Source organism: Canis lupus, chromosome 15, assembly GCF_003254725.2.
Source record: "Canis lupus dingo isolate Sandy chromosome 15, ASM325472v2, whole genome shotgun sequence".
In the NCBI taxonomy this organism is placed as follows: domain Eukaryota; kingdom Metazoa; phylum Chordata; class Mammalia; order Carnivora; family Canidae; genus Canis; species Canis lupus.
In genome coordinates, this window is record NC_064257.1 from 30,005,450 (window position 1) to 30,028,300 (window position 22,851).

Here is a 22,851-nt window from a genome sequence, read left to right on the forward strand (position 1 = left end):
CTGTCACCACTTCGTAATCTGATAACAAAATAATAATGAAACCATACAAAAACCAAATATTTGCTGGGTACCTACTCTGTTCAAGGCAAATGAAAGCAGATATAATCCCCTTTGGTCTCATTATATCATTCATTTTCCTCTTAGATTCCCTTGAGGTCAGTTAAGTCTCCCATTAAGCTGAGGGCATGAAGACCTGCCAACATTGACACGGCCAGATTAAAGTATAAGCTGAATAGCCATGAAGGAGAGAGGGCAATCAGAGTCCATATCATGCAGTCTTCACCCAAGGAATCAGAGTAAAACACCCATTGCTTTAAGTTGGCTGGGTGAAACACACACCAATGAACGATGGGACAATTGGTTCAGATAAAAGCTTTTAATTAATGAATCATTAAGGCACACACTTTAGGAACATGGAAAAATCATGAGCCATGCAGCATGCACAGAAGCAATCTTTCAGTTATGTGGCTGTGCTTAAATGCAATGCTAATTTCTGATCACCTGCCATTTGTAATAGCACTGAGATAAATCACGACGAATTTATGAATGTGATCCTGCATCGCCCATTACACAAGCCCTCCCCTGGGAAAATGAACCATCCTGACAGCACCTCCTAATAAGTAGAAATGAAGTGTTACTGTCCCTTGCCACCAGGAAAAAAACAAAAAACAAAAACCAATAAATATGTCTAGGCAAGGGGAGAAGGGATGCATAACTTGGTTGTACATAAAATAGTAAGAAGGGAGAGAGACCTGCATCTATTTTGAGCTTTTGTGGCCTGACGAGCCACATTTCCACCTTGCTCAAAGCCAGGAGCCCTCTCACACCGTAAATAATTCAAAAACCCCACAGCCAGTGCCTGGAGAGGAGGCCTGCTTCCTGAAAGCTGCCTCCTTGGCTAGTCTTGGAGAAGCAATGGATCACCCTGTAGTTCAGACAGAAATCCTGCTGTCCACCTCAGGATTCTGAGCAAGACCCTTAGCCAGGGTACATCAGGAGGAAATCAACCCAATCCTGTCATTGTTTGTGTTATTTATAGCTTATTGTTTGAAAAAAATGGAAATAACTCCTTATGGCACACTTAAGATCTTGTGCATGAACTCGGCAGGCACTTTAACTGAAGCAAATTTAAAAAACAAGTTCAATGTATCGCACACTGTTCCAGAGAAATGGCAAACCAGAAACCATTCCTTTCCAGTATGATTTTCCGTGTCTCTCCAGTGTCTTCTTCTGACTTTTACCCAGAGTGAGTTAAATGAAAGGACAGTAGGCTTTCTTTTTCCAACTAATCCCCAATTTTTCTGTGCAAAACCCAAGGAAGCAAAAAGCTCAAATATCTCCTGTTTGATGATTAATCTCTGAGTTTAGCCTTATCCCTGTAATGCTGAGATATTTATATAGAAGATTAACGAGACATGGTCAATATATAATGGACAAAATACAATTTGTGATTTATACAATACCACCAAGACAAGATACTCTTACCTCAAGCAACCAAAACTACATTTTTGAGTGGGTGAGGTGTTTTGTGTTTGTAACCCAGATCTCAGCCCACAGCCCCTCAAAAGCCTTATTTTTCAGGGTGTTTTTAATTAATAAAGGACATTGGCAAAGGTGATAAGAAAGATGGATTGCCTGGGAGTTCGCCAAGAACTTGAAGTCAGTAGTTACACATGTAGTTTAGTATGAAGGATGATTTCTGCAAACTTTTTAAGCTATCCAAGGTTGCCACCACATACAGTTGAATATCAAGATGCTACTACATTATTTGCTATAGAACGGAAATGAGATCAAATTCCTTTGGGCCTGAAAATGTGTGTCCCACCTGAAACGCCTCTCTAAATCTGCAAAGCAGGTAGCAGGTGTTCTGGCCCCATCCTGACTCCTCTACACACCACCTTAAAAAGAACAAGCAGGAAATATTCTTTTATACTTTGTATTTACTGGTTCTGCCAAATGGTTATTTGCCTCTAAGGGGCATTTCTAAAGACTGCAAAACAAAGTATTTCAGCTCTTATGGCTGTCAAACCAGATGGCTCTGAAATAGGAACAGAAAAGAAGAAAGGGAAAAAAAGGTCACTTTGATCAAGTCAGCTTTTATTGCTACAAGCAGAAAAAGGTCAAAGTGGTTTCTGAACTGAACTGAGAGATGAGAAAGAATAACTTTTTTAAATCAATCATTAAATCGTGAATCATTTAATTCATTCATTGAAGAATTCTTATCTAGCTAATTTTCTTGGATAGACAGTCTGTGATCTTTGACCTAAGACAAACACCATAAAAACAAAAAAAGTATTATTAGAATAGCACTGTCAATGCCACGGGTTAGTATTACAAAGGTCATATCAATTCACGGAAAAATATAGGAAAGACTTAACCTTGATTGAAAGAAGCACCTCCCATTTTTTTTAAAAGCCAGTGTTCATTTTGAAAAGAAGGAAGGTGTTGCAATACTTGGAAATTCACTATTGTATGTCAAAAGACATATTATTTTGAACAAGCTCTTCAAAACACTAGTATTGATATTATGACTTAGTGTTACAGCAACTTTATTATCTTCCAGGTTCTGTTGCCCAATCTATTAGTTCTGTTGCATTGTCAGTCACTTTTAACATCTTACTTTGTTCTTCTTTAATATACTTTATACTTCCATACTGCCTTTTATCTCCCAGCATATTGCAAACGTCAATTAACTAAGCTACCTAACACCCCTGTGTGGGTAGAGGAATACTATTATCCTCATTTTGAAGCTGGAAAGAGCAGGTTCAGTGAGGTGAGGTGACTTGCCCAGCCGGCCAGTTGTTGGAGGCAGAAATGGCCTCACAGTTTGTGATGCCTGGTTATCTGCTTTAACTAGTAGACCATGATTGCTTCTCACCTCTAATCATCTCATGGCTGCCCGTTGTGTGGGGTGAGGACATCAATACTGAGGTCCATTAGAGGAACCAGTCAGATTCTTGCAAAACACATTCACTTCTGCTTTCCAAACAAACAAATAAACAAACAAACAAAAAATGATTTCTGTTGAAAAACTTCAAGAGCCCCTTCTACCATGTGAATCTTAACTCTGACGTCTCTGGGTAACTCGGCACTGAAAAGTGATTTGGTGAGGACAAACTGGTTCTACTCACACCTGTGAACAGATCAAAGAGCAATGAGTTTTTACAAAGAAAGATCCAATGAAATGGACTCTTTGCTAATAATAATAAAAACCACCATTTATTGAGTTCTTAAGCTGGGGCCTACATGCATTTTCTCATTTAATGCTGACAACTCTATAGGGGAGGACTATTCTTGTTCCTACTTGAGAAATGAGAAAATTAAAGCACATAGAAAGGTTAAGATGAATTGTACAAGATCAGACAGCTAATAAGCAAGGGAGTCTGGACTTGAATTCAGGCATTCTGTCTCCAGAGTCCATGCTCTTAACTATTTCACTGTAATTATCCTGTTGCCTGGGTGTGATGCCATTTACTTTTTCCTCCCATTAAAAACTGCACATTCTCTCTGGCCATACAGTAAATGTTAGTGGGCATTGTGCCTGCACTCTATATCACACTAGGAGCTCTAAGGAACATAAGAGTGAGGTGCACCATTTCTCCTCAGTAACTATATGCCCTTCGGCTGATGACATACTAATTTTTGTTTTTAATTATTACTCCCATATCATAATTTTGAGGGAAGGGATTAGGTCTCCTCCCCCCCCCGCCCACCAAACTCTCAAGACAGCCCCATACAGTACGATGCACTGAACTGTTTTCGATTCATTTGAATTTAATTGTTTTTTTTTTATTTTCTCCTAATGCCCCCTGTGGATGATCTTGGAATTCTGAATGTGTTTCTTTTTAATTTCGCATTTTACTGACATTGGCAAATAAAAGGACCATGCCTGATACCTCCAAGTTAGAATTTCTGTGCCTCTTGGAACCACTCATGGATCTGCCTCTACAGCTATGGCAGGTACAAAAGCTACTAGCACTAGCAAGGACATCCTAGCTGAGGATAAGTAGCTGAGACCACTAGAATTCCTATACTCTGATTCAGAGCCTACCTCTTCCCTTTCTAACTCCCATTCCAATGGCCAAGATAATCGTCATTCCTATTGATTGTTTATATTGAGTTTGGCCTTATGCTCAGTGCTTTACATGCATGACCTTATTTACTCCTTCTCCAAACCCTATAACATGAGACCGTTATTATTATTTAAGTATGAGAAAACTGAGCTACAGAGATAGTAAATAACTCTCCCAAGACAGCATGGCTGTAAATGTTGATACAGGCATTTGACCCAAGCAGTCTGAGCCTAGAGCCCAAAAGTAGAATCTGTATAGTATTGTTTCCCATCTTTTGATTCCTAGAAAGCATCCTACCACTTAAGACATTTGTATGCCAAGATTCTTTTTATAATACCTTAGACTAACTAAAAGTATCCTAGGCATTTTCAATTAGTAGCTAAAGCAAACAATAAGAAAATAGCTTTTAAAGAGGCACAGGGCTTTCTTTTGCAACAAAAGGTCATTGGGTTGCATTGTGTTTGCAGCTAGGAAATGAAAGTGGCCATACAGAAATCCCATAGTGCCAGAGAAGAAGGTGAGAGGAATTAGGTCATCTTAGTTGGCATCTCAGGAACAATCACAGGCAAGAAGAAGCTGATCTATATTTTCAAATTGATTCCAAACTCTTTGTAGGTGAAATCCAGTCTCTGAAAGACAAGGGGAAAAAATGAGAGGGAAGCTGATTAAAATTTATATATCTAAGATGTGTGGGTTCACCCGATTAGCGACTAAAGAGATGGCTTTTAAGGCCCCTGGGGGAGGTTTGAGTTCATCCTTGGTTATCTTTTACTCCCGAATAGCTGTATAAATTCCTGGGGAGCAGAAGAAAGCTGCCCTACAAGACAAAGGCACAGGAGTTGCTTCTTTTCTTTATCAGATGGAAGAAAAGGAACTCTAGGAATCCTTTATAGTTAACTATTAAAATTGGTCTTTCCTTTTTGCTTTTTAAACTTCTTTAACCTCAGTCTCTAAGAGCAATCAAGCTTCTAAGAGCAATCAAAACTTCTCCCTAGGTGAGCCAGAAGCACCAAGGTGGCGCACCTTATTCTCTCCTCTTCTAAAGCCTGTACCCAGAACAATGGCTTAAAAGAAAGCTACCTTGCATTCATTTGCTAAAAAAGGATCTCAGGATGAGGTTATATTTTTAGCTTTGGTGTTGACCCCCAAATATAAGGTATTCTTCAGGGTCTATGAAAGAGGGGTCAGAGTAAAGAGGATAAGACATGTATGAACTGCTTTATCCCTATCCAAAGACTATACCTCCTTCCAGATCCCTGCAGTTTAGGGGAAATTACCTGGGACAACAAAGAGATCTAGGGATAGGAGAAATAGATGTGGGGGAGGGTAGGACCAAAAGAAAACAGAAATGTGTAAAGGTGACTAAAGGGGAAAAAAAGACACAATTTTGGCAATCATTTCAGAAGCATGGCAAATATAGAAAAGGCAAGAGGAAGATAAAAAGAAATTAGTTACTTTAGATAATAGTACACTTGTGTCATGATTTTATTCAGCCAATTATCTAAAAAAGACCACAGTCCAGGAGATCTTCAAAACAATAGAGGTTCAAAGATGAGTGGGATATAATCCTAACCCAAAAGAATTCACAGTTTAGGTAGGAAGATAAACATGGAAATAAATAATGACTATACATATCTTAATGATAGTTGCACTTTTTGTCCTTCAAATGCAACAACCTTTCATGGATTCCATGAAAGGGCTTTTGCACCTCTGGTCCTTCGGTTTGAAATGCTCTCCACACTAATTTAATGTGCTTGGCTACTGACTATTATTTCTCATCTCCAACTGAGTTGAACCAGCACACCCAGTCCCTTTCTACACTAACCCACTGTGTCTTTTCCAAAAGTCAAATGTAACATCTAAAATTATCTTAATTTTTTATTTTTGAACAGGTTGAAAATTTATCATTCTGCACTAGTACTTAAGCTCCTCGGGAAAAGGGGCTCAATGATAGGTCATATTTAATACCTTATAAATATTTATCGATTGTCTAACAGATGGACATAGTGTAAGGATATTATAAAAGAGATAAGCATATGATTCTGCAGTGGTGGAAGATGTAGAAAATTCCATCATGAGCACATTAGGGATGGCCTCTCCAAAGAGGTGATTTTGTTGTTGCTGAATATTTAAGGTGGAATAGTGTGTTCAACAAATAGGCAAGGGAAGCAGAGCATTCCAGCCAAGAGCTCACATAATGACAGTCACAAATGAGCTTTGCTCTTTCTGGGAACTGCATTCCATTTAGTGTGTCTAGAGTACAGACGATGATGGAAGAATGCAGCACTAATGGCAGAGTAGTTAAAAGCATGAGTTTTGAAGATAGACTTTTTGAAAGTGAATCCTGGCTCTTCTAATAATTAGGTAATATTAGGCAAGTTATCAGTCTTCTCTGTGCCTCAGTTCTCTTATCTGTAAAATTGGGATTCATTTGATTTATATCACATCTACCTCAGGGGATTCTCAGGAGGATTAAGTCAGCTATTTAGAGGAAAGTAAGTACTCAGAAATGTGATAGGAAAAGGTAATGATATCAGTGTGTGAAGGCCCTATTTCATTCTAAACACTATGCAGATTAACTAATTTAATACATATACCCTATGAGGTGCCTTGGTGTCTCAGTTTGTTAAGCATCTGACTCTTGATTTCGGTTCAGGTCATGATCTCAGGGTTATGAGATCGAGCCCTGTATCATACTCCACACGAGATGTGGAGTCTGCTTAAGATTCTCTCTCCCTCCCCTTCTTTCTACCCCTCCCCCTTCTCTCTCTAAAAAAATTAAATAAAATAAAATACATATACACTTATGAGGAAGGTACTCTTATTGCCATCTCACAGATGAGGAAACTGAGAGACAGATTGTCAAGCATCACACAGCAGTCAATAGAATGGCTGGATCTAAATCTAGGAGGTCACACTTTTGAATCTTGCCTTTCGCCATTACACTATGCAACCTCTTTGAATACCTAATTCATAGGGATCTTGTGAAGAAAACTGAAATAAAGTATATAAATGTCTCATCATGGGCCCTGGCATGTATTAAACACTCAATACAGTATATTTTTTTAATGTCTGCAGAACAGTAGACCTATAATTAGGATAAGTCAAAATTCAGAAAAATATAGTTACCTGTGGATTTATGGAAAGACCCCGTAGAACCTGGAGAAGACAATTAAGAACATCTAAGCACTCAGTACCTCATCGAATTACTGCCAAACAGGCAGTTGAAAGGTGGAATAGCCAAAATCACTTGCTTGACCTTGATTTCTGATGGGAGTACTGAAGGCTCCTTGTACATCAATCTTTGCCCAGCTGTACTTCTTAACTAATTAATTTTTAAAAGATCTAAGTCAATTAATTATAAAGTAATGGGTTGTCCCTTCCAGCTGCCAATTTATCTACATTGCAAACTGTAGCTAATTAGTTAGCTTATTCTATCTCTTTCATGGAAACATACTCTTTGCCTATTTACATTAATTTATATACATAAGTTCTGTGAATAACAAGTTATATGTTATTCTGTAATAAATTATGTACCTAATCCTTTTGTGGACATTCACCATAAAAACAGTGGAATGACAGAGGGAAAGTACCTCTAACCTACCTAAAATCAAAGTTAGTAAATAAGCAAGCAAACAAATTTGACAGGAAATTCCATAATGGCACATTAATAAGTGCCTTTAAAATGCTGTATAAAACTAACCCCAAACTGGATGATTTGGCGCTATCATGAAACTCTTGACCTTGAGGAAGATGGAATAAAAGCAGACTTAAAGGTGGAATTCCATTTATTTCATGTGAAGCACTGGATAAGCTGTAACACAAATGTGACGAGATGTATTTTCTTTCACAAAGAAGCTATTATTTCCCTTTGTCCCTCTCTTCCTTTTTTACCCTCTCTCTTAGAAAAGGTGTGTCCCTCTTATCCAAGCCTGACAACCTCCATCAAAGCTCTGAATCTCATTCCTACCGCCTCTCCTGAGATTCTGCTGCATAAACAATTTATTTTCTTTTGCATTATCAATTGTTGCCTCTCTTGGCCTCTTCTCAGCCTACAAATGTGCTTACATCCTTCTGCTACTGAAAAAAAGCTTCCCCAAGGCAGAGCACTGCCACCAGCACCACTGCAAACTGCTTCCCTAGTCTTACTTCACCCCCAGGGGAGTCTCAACTCCTGTGTCCACTTCAGAGTTTGTGTAAAGCCTTTCTAGGAAGATAAACTATCATCTGCTTGAATGCAGCACTTTGCTCATAATCCACATGACAGCCTCTGCATAGTAAGTACCAGTAAGAATTAGATGTTGTGACTGTTGTCACTGTCTTTTTCAGTGATGCTATGTCATACTTCTTCACAGTGCAGTTTCCAAAATCAGAACATTGCAGCTCAAATCCTCGCTTTACCTCCTTGAACTGTGACCACAGACAGGTTACTTAATTTTTGAAACTTTGACTTATTAGTTATTTTTTAAAAGATTTTATTTATTTATCTGACAGAGAGATACTTATCTGACAATAGAGCTACCACAAGCATGGGGAAGGACAGAGGGAGAGGGAGAAGCAGGCCTCCCGCTGAGCAGGGAGCACAACATCAGGCTTGGTCCCAGGACCTTGGGATCATGACCTGAGCTGAGCCACCCAGATGCCCCTAAACTTTGGCTTTCTAAATATAAAATGTAGATCATGTAAAGTCAAAAGAAACAAATGAGATTAAGTGCCTTAGCACTATGCTCAGAACATAGCAAATACTTAAATATGCCTTTTAGATAGCCAATACTGTTAGTGTATATTTTTTATTCATTCCTCTCACTTCTGATAAGTACTATGAATTTCCTTCGGGGAATAACTTTTTCTAATGCAGAGTCCAGGAGATTGGCTTCTACCTTTGATAAAAATGATGAAACATGTGACTCAGGTCTGGCCAAAGTACTGAATTCCCTTTCTGGGAATCTTACCCAGATTAACCAGCCTCGTTAATCAGAACACTGAATCCTCTTTCTGGCCATGTAACCCATGCCTGACCAGTTGGAGCCCTGAATTCTCTCTGTGGGTCCTATGATCCAGCTTCACCAACCATCATAATCCCACTACTGTGGTGTCCTTGTTCGGTTTTTGAAAGGGACTTGCCAAATTGTTTCTATCAGAACGGATTCCCAGGTTAGGACAGGAATTATCAGTAAGAAATATTGTCTCTTTACCCCACCCAAGAGGATGTGATATGGAGAGCTTCTGGACCATCTTGCCATCGGGTCAGTCTAGAAAGGAAGTCAACTCACAGAAAAGAGCACAGCTAATTCAATAGACCTGACATTGTTTGAGGCCCTAGATCCAGCCAAGACTGATCCCAGTCTGCCTGTATAACTTTCATTCATTCATCAATAGATTTACTTCTAGTGTAAACTACTTTACATTGTTCTGTCACTTGAGACTGAAACTGGTATAAATGCTTATCATGTTTTCCCCAAGCTAGCCATATTTGCATATTATCTTGGGGCATAGTAGAGCTCAGTGGATGCTCAATAAATAGATGTTGCACCAAGGTGAAAATATCCTGTTGATGGTGATAGAGGCATATAGTATACACGCCAGCCTCATTATCATGCTCACCATTTAGACAAGGCACAGACTGCATGACTGCCTGGATTGATAGAAAGATCAGCCTAAAATGGTAGTGGTCACAGAGACCCACAGGAAAAGCTATTCCTTCACTGAGAAGATTATAGCAATACAGTCCTTCCTCCAGAAGCAAGAAAAATCTCAAACAATCCAAACTTACTCTCCATAACTTTCTGAGGGCCTGGAAATTTTTTTGCATTTGAAATGCCCCCTCTTTCAGCAGCTATAAAAGGAAACAAATAGTCTATTGAACAAAGTACTTCACTGAGCACCCTAGAGGACTATGTCAATAATAATCTTCAAACAAGGTAACACTTCCCTTGACAATGGAGAACTGTGTGCTTCCAGTTTTAAAAATCTGTCTTCCATGACTTTTTAAAGACTATCTTTCAGGACTGATCATTTTCTTCAAAAGCAGCATTTTCCCCAAGTTTATCTTGGGAACCAGTGGAGTCAAAGAATAAAATTTACTTTTCAATCAACTTTTCAAATTTCATAGTTCTTGTGGAAATTGGGAGACACTTTTAAGGTGGTCCTGTCTAGCTAAACTGCACCTAAAAATAATTTAACAATCCTGTACCTTGGAAAGAAATAATTCTGTTCCCTCTGCTAGATGTCAGGATGAGAAGGGAAGGAGGCAGGCATATGGACAAGTAAAAAGAACAAAGGATTTAGAGAACACGTATTTAGGTGAGGAATATGGGGCAGCCAGGGGGAGGTTGAAAAATGAAGGACATTAAACTATTTATGTGAATTGTTTGCGTGAATTGAAGGCACTCAAACTGAATGTTAAAAAAAAAAAAGTTATTTTGATGCAGATGGCAATAGAAATACATTCTGAGAAAAAAACTCCCTGCATGCCATCAAAAGCCCTGCAGGCATATTCCCATTCCTTCTGTTGCTTTTGCAACACAAGAACACAACAAAAAGAACTGGACCCAGTTAGAAAATCATGGCAACCAGTACAACAGCCACGGAAGGCACCTTCCCATGTTCTGCTCAGTCTCTGGGATCTAAGAGGGTTTTCATTCCCAAAAGGGCTATATGGTCAAAATAATAAGCCCACCCCTCAAGGGTAAAAGAGGTTGTTGTCTTTTCAAATTGGCATGTGCAGCTGCTGGTCTTTTGAGTCTTTGCTAGTCAGGGCCCCTCCTCTTTCTTGTAAAAGCTGGCATCATTTTAATTATTTTTGTAAATTTCTCCCTTCATTAACTCCACCGTGCTGGGATAGAAGGGGGAAAAAAATCTGTAATTTGAGGATTCATTAAGCAGCTGTTGTTACTTATTTGGGGCAGTAACTGCCCAAAGTGTGCTGGTTTGTTGCATTGATGTAAGAAACCATAATATCTCAGCCAAAGGGGTTTTGATTTGTTACACTTTGAGGTCAAGCCACTAGGGAACATAGATATCCAGCTGGAAAATATATTGATATTTGTTTTTTTTTTTCTTAGAAGGGTATACATTCATTCAACAAATATTATGGACTACTCTATGAGAGAACTCTTGTGATACTGCATAACTGCCATTTCATGGAGAAAACTTTGCTGTGAGAAAATTTTTTTTTTTTCGAGGATAAGTGAAAAAGGCTCAAAACTGGCCCCTTTAAGTATACTGATTTTTATTTATAATCCACATAAATACATACCATTTCTCTCCTTTTTACTTTTAAAATCTTTCTTTCTTTTTTTCTTTCTTTCTTTCTACTATATACATTTTTAAATTTAAATTCAATTAACATATACTGTATTATTAGTTTTAGAGGTAGAATTTAGTGATCCATCACTTGCATACAACACCCAGTGCTCATTACTTCAAGTGCTCTCCTTTAATACCCATCACCTAGTTACCCCATCCTCCCACAATCCTCAGTTTGCTTCCTATTGTTAAGGGTCTTTTACGGTTTTACTTTCAAAATTTTAGCAAGGAGAGAGAGGCAAACCATTCTTCCAAACTGTATAGCTACACAGTGTTGTGTCCCTTCTGCATGTAAGTGCAGGAAGTCAAACATAAGCAAGGACAGTGGCTTGTAGGAAGTGGGAGGTCAGACATCCCTTCCTCAGGACTGTGCAGTTCTACGTCTAGGATGAGTACCTAAGATCCCCTCAGAGCCAACCTCCTCCTCCTCCAACTGAAGCACAGGAGAACTCTTCAGCCAAAAACGCCATCAAAAAAATCATTACCCTCTGCCCTCGCTTTGAAGAGTAGTCTCTGTGGTCCATTTTTGATGGATTAATCTAATATTTTGTTAAAAAAGAGATAAAGCTCCTTTCTGGTTTTTAAATATATACAAAAATGGCAGCTTCATATTGTGTGTCAGCCTTCTAAAATATTACAGATTCGATTCAATTCATTTATGAAGAAAAAAATAGCAAGAGGGAGCTTCCCAGGTAAGATTGACTACTGCGGGCAAAACATTTGCTCTTAAACATCAAGTGATCATCCCTACAAAAGACGCTAAAAGGAGTATTCAATCAGGGAGCTGGAATTCTCTCCATTGGCGAGAAATTGGCACAAGCTGGAGGAAAAAAAATCTTCTACAGTTTCGGTCTCCAAAGGTCACTCTTGGCCACATTTTGTCTCTGAAGGCAGAGAACCGAAATATTATTTGTTCTTGTGAATTATTTTTTGTTCTTTTATTGGAATTCAATGGAGTAAAAATAACCGCTGCCCATTATCCGTTGCCTGTCAGCTCTACCTGGGCTGAGGTGGTGGGAAAGGACAGGAAGAGCTTTTACAGATGTTGAATAGAAGAAAGCTTTTTGGAATGTGTTTGCATGACTCATAAAGAACAGTTATTCTTAGCCTTCCCGTCACAAGAGATAAAGCTCTTTTGTCCCATAATACAGGCTCCTATTTAAAAGGAAAACCCAAGGTCCATTCAAAGCTAGAGCCCAATAATAAGCTCTCCTAATAGTACCTGCCCCAAACCCCTGGAGTTATATTGTATTACTCTTTACAAGCGTAGAATGTAATGCAAAATTTTATTGTGCGTGGCTTTTTCATTTGTTAGAGTTGTGCCACCTGGAACAATGGGATATACTTAATGTAGTAGCAATAATTTTAATTCAGTTATAAGAATCACCAGTTTAGCAGTACAACTCAATACAATTAAACATGCTATCCTCTAGAGAAAACCCATCACCTTTTTGGATCACTTCTTTAGAATCAGATCTCCTACTCAAACTTCAATCTAATATTATTTTATGTTTTGGGTCAGCCTATCTTGCTTCCCAGAACCAATAAACCAATAAAATTTGGAAGCCATTTGCTAAAGGAGAGAACCACTCTTTGAAGGATTTAATAGCACGAGGTCAAAGGAGACTAAAAGGACTTTGTTTGAATTAAAACATATTTTATTTCCAGTTTGCTTCTGAACTGGTTTCTTGCACATTCTTAGACTTTTTTCCAAAAGGAAAAGTGTAAGCTGGACCACTGTACCAGGTCACTGGTACCTTTTCCCCTTGATTCTTCTAACCTGTTTTTTTTTAATTATTATTCTTTTAACATTTATTAAACATTTTTTAACACTTTGTGCAGTGCTAGCCGGGCATTATAGACAAAGTGATAGAAGTATTCCAGGAACTGTCAACCTAGAAGGGAGGACATGATGATGTTACAATAAGATGGTGGTAAGCTATGAGAATGGGAAGCTCACAGGATTGTATGAAACTCGAGGAAGATGCCCAGAGCGCCCCTAGGTCATAATAAGCCTTTAGTAAAGGACTACCACTCTAATTCGTAGAAAAGTAGGGCAACATATGCATCCATCAATTATTCCTGGAGTCAGTCAAAAATAAGAGGATGGTTCTTATATGTGCTTCTCTTTCTGACTAGGAAACTTCCTGGACTATTCCCCTTGGTCTCACTTCATCAGCTCTCTGAGGAAGCCGTGTCTGACCACCTCTTTCCCAAGTCTGGATTAGGTACAGTTTCCTTACCTCCTGGAATACCACCTTGAACTTTCTCCTGCAGTACTTGTAATGCGAGTAAAACAGGGTATACCCAATGACTTATCTGTCTCAAAACTATAGTTTTATTTTATATTACCTCTGGAATCCCTATTCTTGGGATGGGATGGGATGGGATGGGATGGGATAGGATGGGATGGGATGGGATGGGATGGGATGGGAGGAAATTTGTCAATTGAAGATAATTCAGCCTCTTTCAGGTTGAAACAGTTTTCTACGTGAAAATATTTTTGTCAATCCAAAGCTCCAATTCTACACTAGGGCTGTGTCTGCCTTATCCAAAGAAGGAGTCTTTCTGGACTTCTCCCCCCAGATGGCATATGAAGGAGAAGCTTATTATGTTCATAGTGACAGAGCAGAGCTCTTGTCCACATGTCCTCTGGGTCTTCATTTGCCTGAAAGAAAAGTCTGTCATCTCGTTAGGTCAACATTCTGGTGTCCCCTAACATGTGGCTAATTCTTCTGATTCCTGCGTTCTTCATTGTTGTTTCTTGATGGAATATTGAGTAGTTACAAAATGTTTATATATATATATATGACAAAGATTGTCTATGTATATATATGACAAATCTTGTTCTATTTCATATATATATATATATATATATATATGAAATAGAACTCCCATTTACCCACCACCCAATTTAATAAAAAGAACTATACCTTATTTTTGGCATTGTTGTCTGCCATTTGCCTTTCATCTTACCCATTTTTTCCCTAGTCAGGGGGAGCATGATGTTGAATTTTGTTTTATCACTGGCTTATTTTTATTTATAGTTTTACCACATATGCTGGCATCTTCAAATTTGTTTTTTCACTAAATGTTACGTTCCTGAATTCATCCAAATTGTTGTGAATAACTGTAATTTATGAATTTTTCTCAAATACATAGTACTTGATTACATGAAGATATCAGAATGTGTTTATCACATCTACTAATAATGGGCAATTGGTTAGTTTCTAGGCTTGAGTTTTTGTTGTTGTTTGCTTGGTTTTTGGTATCTATAAACAGTATCTCCTAGTGAATATGTGTAAACCTCTTTTTAGAATACATACCAAAGAGTGAAATTGCTCTATTATAGGGTATATACATTTTCAGCCTACTAGAAAATGTTACTTTTCTCCCAAAGTTGTTATACCTATTAATATTACCACTATCAGTGCATAAATGTTTTGGTTGTCCCATAGGTATCTCATTATGGATTTAATTTGCATTTTCCACATTGCTAATGAGGCTGAATATTATTTTTTAAGTTACTGATCATTTATAATTCCTCTTGTGTAAAGTCAAGTATTTTGAAGTCTTTTGTCCACTTTTCATTTCTTTTGGATTGTTTTATGGGATGGGTGATATGTAGAAATTCTTTATATTTTTGGTATACATCCATTTTGCATTTTGTGTTTTGCAAATACATTTTCAAACCTATGGGTTTTCTCTTCTTATGGTATGTTTCAATAAGCATAACTTCTAATTATAATATAATCAACTTTGTATTTAATTTGGTAGGCATAATTGGAATATCTTATTTAATATATTTCTTTTTTAAAATTTTTTAATATATATTTCTTAAGACAAGAGTATCTTATTTGGTCTTCTCAATGTTGTATTGTTCTTTTACATTTAAATCCTTAACTCACATAGAAGGAAATGAATTTACCTTATCTACTTAATTCCTATTTGGAAGGAGATGACTTTTGTAAATTTCTTTTTTTCTACATGAAAAACCAATTGTCCAGCCCTACTTAATAAAAAAACATCATATTCTTTCTCCAGTGATCTCAGTACAATCCTTACTATAAATCAGTGTTCCATACTGTCTGGGATATGTTTCTGGAAACTTTTTTTTTTCTATTCCCGTGGTTCATTTGTCTGTCTCTGCACCAATGTATACCATCCTAATTATAAAGGTTTTATTGGTTTTCAAAACTTATAATGGATGCTCGATTTCAATCATTGATCCTTTTCTTCAGGAGAATTTTGGCTATTCTCAGGCTTTTCTTTTCAATATAAAATTTAAAATTAATTTGCTAAGTTTCACAAAAATATCCACTGAGAGGCACGCCCGGGTGGCTCAGTGGTTTAGCACTGCCTTCAGCCCAGGGTGTGATCCTGGGGTCCCGGGATCGAGTCCCACTTCAGGCTCCCTGCATGGAGCCTGCTTCTCCCTCTGCCTGTGTCTCTGCCTCTCTCTCTGTGTCTCTCATGAATAAATAAAGAAAACCTTAAAAAAAAATCCACTGGGATTTTGAAATTTACATAATATTGAGGCTTTGAAGTCATAAAAGTGGTCTGTCAATGCAAATTTCTTTAATATCTTTCAACAAAATTGTAGTTTTTTTTCTATTATGGTCTGACACATCTTAAGTTATACCTATGCCTAGATATTTAATGTTTATCAAAGATATTATAAGTGGCATGTTATTATTACATTTTCTTCTTTCTTGTTGCCTGTGCTTAGAAAACTATTTTTTTATTTGATTTTGTATCCAGAAATATTGCTAAACTCCATGTTGCAAATAATATATTTTTTTCTTTCTTTGCAATTTTTATAACTCTCACTTCTTTTCCTGCCTTATTGCCTTAGACATGAAATTGAACAGAAGTGGTGCTAGAAGTGGTCTTTTATTATCTGAAAAGGAACATTTTTAATATTCTACTCTTGAAATATTTGGGAAGAGTTTTGTCTAGATTCTATTTATTTGTTAGAGTTCTTTTTTATTCCTTACTGGGTGTTTTTATCAACCAATGTTCAATTGCATCAAAAGCTTTTTATGAATCCATTGAGATAATAATCTAATATTTTATTTTTTAATTATTTTTTAAAGATTTTATTTATTTATTCATGAGAGACACAGAGAGAGAGGCAGAGACATAGGGAGAAAGAAGCAGTCTCCATGCAGGGAGCCCGATGTGGGACTTGATCCTGGTCCCCAGGATCATGCCCTGGGCCAAAGGCAAACGCTCAACTGCTGAGCCACCCAGGCGTTCCAATAATATATTTTAGATTTAATATTAAAAACTACTATAATTGACTTGCTAATGTTTTTTAAATATTTTTACTGACTTGCTAATGCTAAAGTTTGATTGCTAGAATAAACCAAAATTGTTCATGATACATTTGCCTTTTAATATATTCCTAGTATTTTTTTGCTAGTATTGTGCACAGAATTTTTGAATTCATGTTCATGAATAAGATGATTCTATAGAGAAAATTCTTTCTCTTTCTGTTCTTTCCAGGTTTTGTTACCCGAGGGTAATTTGGCCTTCTAGAATTATTGAGGAAGATACTTTTTCTTTTTCCATTTTGTACTCTCTGCAATATTATGTGTGGAATCAAAGCCTTTGCTCCTTGAATGTTTGATAAAACTTGCCTATAAGACTGGATAAGCTGTTTTAACTTAGAGAAGGTTTTAATTACTAATTCAATTTATGGTGTTTGCATTCTGTACAAATAGTTGGAATTTGCCACATATTTCTTCAAGTTTATCTGTATTATCTAACATTTCCAATCAGATTGTTGCGATGACTCTCTTATTTTTTTGTAATCTTTGGTACATCTCTGATTATAGCTTCCTTTTCCATTTCCCACCTCTTTTATTTTATTTGACCAAGCTTTCCAGAGGTTTCTCAGTTTTGTTTTGTTTTTTAAGGATTTAGTTTAGTTAATAATTTTTGATGTTTGTTTCCTATTTTTTTAAGTTTTTCTTTCCATTTTTATGAGAGTGGCTTATTTGTGTTTTAAATCATTTAAGGTGGGATTTTTGTAGTAAATTTTTTTATTATTTGCAACCATTCATATCCTCCTTCCCTATAAAAGGATTGTATTTCTTTGCCCACTGATTGTAGTCTAAACTCTGTAACTTGCTTTGAAAAATGGAACATGAGCAGAAGGGAGAGGGTGCCAGTTCTTTTACTTCCAATTCTGTGTGGAAGCTTTAAGAGGCATTGAGAATTGCTGGCACAGAAACCAAACTTTTAGTCACAGAATGGGAAGACAGCAGAGCAGAGCCCATCCTATTTAAAGCGTGTAGCTGAACCGTGGGTGACTCAACATTCTGTGTAACATGAGCAAAAAATGAATTTTTGTTGGTATAAGCACTAAGATTTTGAGCTTATTTGTTACTATATAGCAAAGTTGAGAAAAACAGATATTGGTATCTTAAGGTGACATGCTCCTGTAACAACAACAACTAAAATCTATGTATTGACCTTGGGACCAAAGGACAAGTTATAAAGGAACCATTTATTAGAAGATGGAAAAGGAGCCACAGTATGCAGTGGCAAAGCATTTAGCAAACTGTTACCTGTAGTAACTTAGCAGATGATCTACCCAATGAATGAGTGGCTTTGGGAAAATAGGTTTCAGGATTTCTTCTTTAGAGGTGGTGATGAATATAGTTTGATTCCAGAAGGGAGGAAACTGAATATTTTTGATCAAGATAGCAGGCGGTAGTATATTTCCTTGTAACACATCTCAATCCACTGACTTTGAGCTTGGGCCTGGACTTGCTTTGACAATGTGCCAATTCTGAGTAAAAACTGTGAGGTGCAAATGAGTTTCCACCAGCTCTCTGGTTCTTCACCTTAGCTGTAAAAACAAGAACAGACTGGTCTCCATAGAGGGTCTTTCAGCCTAGATCTTGGAATAAGAAGACACATGGAGCAGAGCCACAGGCCAGAGCAACATTGGGGCCAAGCAGTAGCTCATATCCAACTATATGTACTTTGAGAAAGAAAGAAATTTTTATCATTGTAGAATACTAAGACTCCTGACTGTTTTGTTACCATAGAAAAACTAACCAAAATAGATGCTTAGCTCATTATTTTTCATACTTTCTTCTTTCCTAATTAAAAAAATTCAAGTTATAACATTTTTAAGTATTGCTTTAACTGCATTCTATAAGTTTTGATATATATAGTATATTCATAACCATTCCATTCTATTTCTAATTCCTATTTTCATTTTTTGTTCCATATCTAATTTAAGGTGAGTTTCCTAATGTTCAAATATGTGGGAGAGTTCTACTCATTTTTTTATTGATTTCTAATTTGACTATATTTCAATAAGAAAAGGTATCCCAAGGACGCCTGGGTGGCTCAGTGGTTGAGCATCTGCCTTTGGCTCTGGGTGTGATCCTAGGTCTCGGGATAGAGTCCCACATCAGGCTTCCTGCGAGGAGCCTACTTCTCCCTTTGCCTGTGTCTCTGCCTCTCTCTGTGTCTCTCATGAATAAATACCTAAAATCTTTTTTAAAAAAGAAAAAAGAAAGAAAGTAAAGGTAGCCCATATTATACCAATCTTTGAAATCTCTTGAAGCTTTCATCAGGGCTCAGTGTGATACAATTTTAATAAATGTCACAAGTGCAGTAGGGAAGAACATATGCTGGTACAGAGGTCAAACCAAGCAAGCAAGCAAAAAAAACCAAACAAACAAACAAACAAAACAACAACAACAACAAAAAAAACCGAACCAAACAAGCATACAAAACAACAACAACACAACAAAACCCGTTTGTATCTTCAAAGTGATTGATACATATGCTTCACCTACATTCTCCAGTGTGCATCAAGGAAATTTTCATCTGGAACCAGTGTGTAGAAAACCCTCTGCCAGGAGAAAGGTTTAGTGCTAATAAAAATTATTAAAACATTTATGCACTCCAACAAGGGGTTGGATGGGCTGGAGGGAGAATGGTGGGAACAACCACTGGCTTGGATAAAGAACATGGACATATTTGAAAGAAATATGGATTTGGAGATGTTACCATGCCTCTCCCTCATCCATCCTCCTCTCACCAATTCCCTATGCAGTAATTGAAACACTGCCAGTCAGGAAGAAGAAGTAATCATGTGATTTTCCTTCCTTCCCTCTCTCCTTTCTTCTCTTTCTTTCTCATTTATTGGATATCTATTGTATACTAGGCACCATGATGGATATGAAGATGAATGAGTCTTAGCTTCTACCTTCAAACTGTTATACATTTATTAAGACACCAATAACAAGCATACAAGGCAAATTTATCGCAAGGCACAATGTTTTGGGGAACAGATGAGAATCCAGCCAGAATGCCCCAGATGGAGAAAGGGTGCTAAATAAGAATTTGCCTGGATCCTTAAGAAAATAATCTTTCCTAGAGGAAGGAATAGTTGGATAATTATAGTGTTTTGATATCTGCCAATGCCGTAAGTTTTCCTATAGATAATTACACAAATTTTCTTTTATTCATTAACTTTCTACTCCAGATGTGACATATATTAAAAATGATCTGTATTCTTTATAAAAGTCCTTTGCAATAGAAGTATATAGTGAGCCACATAGTTAATTCAAAACCTTCTAGTAGAAATATTTTTAAAAAGTAAAGAAATAATTAAAATTAATATAAAGATATATTTTGTTGAACTTAACATGTTCCAAATATTATTTAAATGTGTAATAGTGAACACGAAAATAGTAATGATAGTTTATGATCTTTTTTGTTATATTACATCTGATATTCAGTGTATATTTTCCATTTACACTATATTTCAATTCACACTAGCCTTATTTCAGGTATTTATTAGTCACATATAGCTAATGGCTAGCATATTGGATAGCCCAGGTTGAGTAATTAAATCATGGCTAAATAGTTAAATATTTATATTGTTTATAACAGAGGTAGGAAGGAAGAAAATACAGTAATCAGGAAAACAGTTTGTGAAAATCAAAGAGGTTTGTACATTAAATGTCTAAATAAACTTGAGAACAACAACAAGAATAAAGGCTATATATAAAATTCAAGTTCAGGTTCAGAAATAAACAGATCTCTTTAAGAAACTGATAAATTATTGTTTCTCCTATTTATATGAGATGACTTTTGTTTTTTAATTTACGTCAATGAGTTTTAAATTGTCTTGTTTACAGGGTGGAGAGTTCTTAATATAATAAGTCATCACAATAGCAAATGCAATGACTTTTTGGCCTTGCAGAGAGGAAATCCTATACTATAAGGGACTGCGGGACTTCAGGGTGGAGCCCTGTTATTCTGCAGAATAAACCAGTCAGGTTAATCAAGGCCTAATTCAGAGCCAAAATGAAAATAATGACTGCTTGGGTTGAACCCCGTGTGATGTTCTGAGAATAGGGCACACATTTGATCAAATCCTAAACTTCATTAGTTGAGCAACTGACATATTCAGTGCACTTTGTTATTTCCTGGGATTAGTAGTTTTATAAACCAGTTTCTCATCCACAACTAACCAAAATATTCCAGAATGTTAGCAGTTTGTGTTTTTGTTTTTGTTTTTTAGGGAAGACTCAAGAATAAATCAAATTTCTTTGGTGATCAGCATACCAGACTTCAATGAATGCAGAATTATTAGAAAAGAAGTAGATACAGGTAAAAGGAACATAATTTTCTGATCTCTGCACTATGAATTTTAAAGCAAAGTCAGACTACTAACAGAAGATATGAGAAAATTCTGGAATGTATGACTAAGGGGTAGACTGAGGAGATAAATTCATGTGAGCCATGTGACAAAGGAAAATTTAAATTGAGATTATTTGAGCTTTGAGTTAATAGTCCCAGTATATCCTAAGATGTGATTTTATTCACAGTCATTCTCAATTTATGAACCTAAACAAGAAACACCCAGACTTCATCTAGATATTCTGAAACATCAACCTAAAAATCCATTTGCCAACTCCTTCTGGGGCTCACTTGTTCATAGATTCAAGAATGACTTTGATTGGAGATCAAAGTTTCCAGGTTATTCTTGTTTTCTAATAAAAGTCATAGTCCGTGATAGAATCTTGGTACAACACTGCCAAATTCTTCTGCATCTCAAATAGAGCAGAGTGTGAGATAATCACCAGCATCACCCAGATGGTCCTCAAGGAGCCCTAATTAAATGCCAAAACACAAAAGGTCATACGCTAAGCAGATAGAAGATAAATATCATCACCTCATCCTCATAGTGGCCTCCCAGGCTTCTGTGACACACTAGCAATGTTTGAATTGTTGTCATCAATATATATTAAAACAACAACAACAACAAAACTTTGCACAGGACTTGGTGTCCTTCCAAGTTTCATGTAGTATGCAGTTTGCAAAGTGAGCCCAACCTTAACTGTACCCCCCAGCCTCTCTCACTAATTATTCATTAAGCTTATTTCCCAGCCGACTTCTCATTTCCATAACCTATTTTCCTCTTCACCTTTCTACCTCTCTGCTCTAGTTTTAAATTTTTTTTCCTTTCTTACTTTCTAATGCAAAAGTACATTATGTCCCTAGATAGCACATTTTTTATATTCAGGTTAATATTCTTAGACTAAAACATTTATCTATACCACCAATGGTCCCTGAAGCAATCTTGAGATGGCAATCCATTTAAAGCAGAACTCCAGTCTAGATGCAAAGGCACCATCCCTCAGCTATAAAAGGGGTCCAAATTGCATTGTAGTTCTTGTTCATGTTATTTATTTTAAAGACTATGGAGCTCCTTGCTTAACATGTAACCAAAAAGGTCATCTTTGCCTTTACATTTTTGGTAAATTAAGTGGTTGAGGAAGGTAACCACCTTGGACAGGGAATCTTGTCCTCTGGTACAAGCCTCCAGCATATTATTGGCTGCTGGATCATGAAAAATTCATTCACCTTCCCCAAGCCTCTGTTTCTTCATATGTAAAATGGGAATAATAAAGTACCCACATTAGCATTCTTGGGAGCATACATGAAATAGTATGGAGTTCCTCAGACATGAGGAGGACTCAAGAAATTAGTTGTGTTATCCTACCATCATTACTATCATTAATAATACATTGGTATTATTGTAATGAGCACATCATCATTGGGAGAATAAATCTCCATGGAGTCCATTCAGTGTCCAAAATACAATCTTGAAAAAGGATGATCAGATGGTGGGAGCTGTGACTGGGGGCTGGAAAGAGGCTATCCCAGTTTGAATAGAAAATAGAATATAAATGCTTGATTCTTTCCCCTTATTTACCACCTTGCACGTTACGTTTGGTTAATCAATCTCTTAAATCTATTTTAGTTGATAGCCTTCTCCATTTTATCCTCTTGATATTTATTTGTTGGAAAAATTGAGTCATTAGATCTTTAGAGTTTCCCTCAGTCTGTATTTTGCTAATTGTATCCCTATGGTATAGTTAGCAGGTTCCCGTGTTCTCTATCAGATTTAGATTTGATCTTTTTTTAC

At 36.8% G+C, this 22,851-nt stretch overlaps 2 long non-coding RNA genes across 3 annotated transcripts in view; both read right to left on the reverse strand.

Moving 5' to 3' along the window:
• Positions 1 to 395: 395 nt before the first annotated feature.
• Positions 396 to 22,851, reverse strand: part of LOC112654729 (uncharacterized) — a 134,994-nt gene continuing 112,538 nt past the window's right edge. For both annotated transcript variants that reach the window (XR_004805327.2, XR_007402162.1), the window contains exons 6-7: positions 4,564 to 4,702; positions 396 to 3,133 (exon numbers count right to left, since the gene is read on the reverse strand). This is a non-coding gene — a long non-coding RNA (uncharacterized LOC112654729). The remainder of the gene's footprint in view (positions 3,134 to 4,563; positions 4,703 to 22,851) is intronic.
• The window catches only part of LOC112654717 (uncharacterized), a 38,427-nt gene continuing 33,482 nt past the window's right edge, over positions 17,907 to 22,851 (reverse strand). The window contains exon 3 of the long non-coding RNA XR_003133286.3: positions 17,907 to 18,240. This is a non-coding gene — a long non-coding RNA (uncharacterized LOC112654717). The remainder of the gene's footprint in view (positions 18,241 to 22,851) is intronic.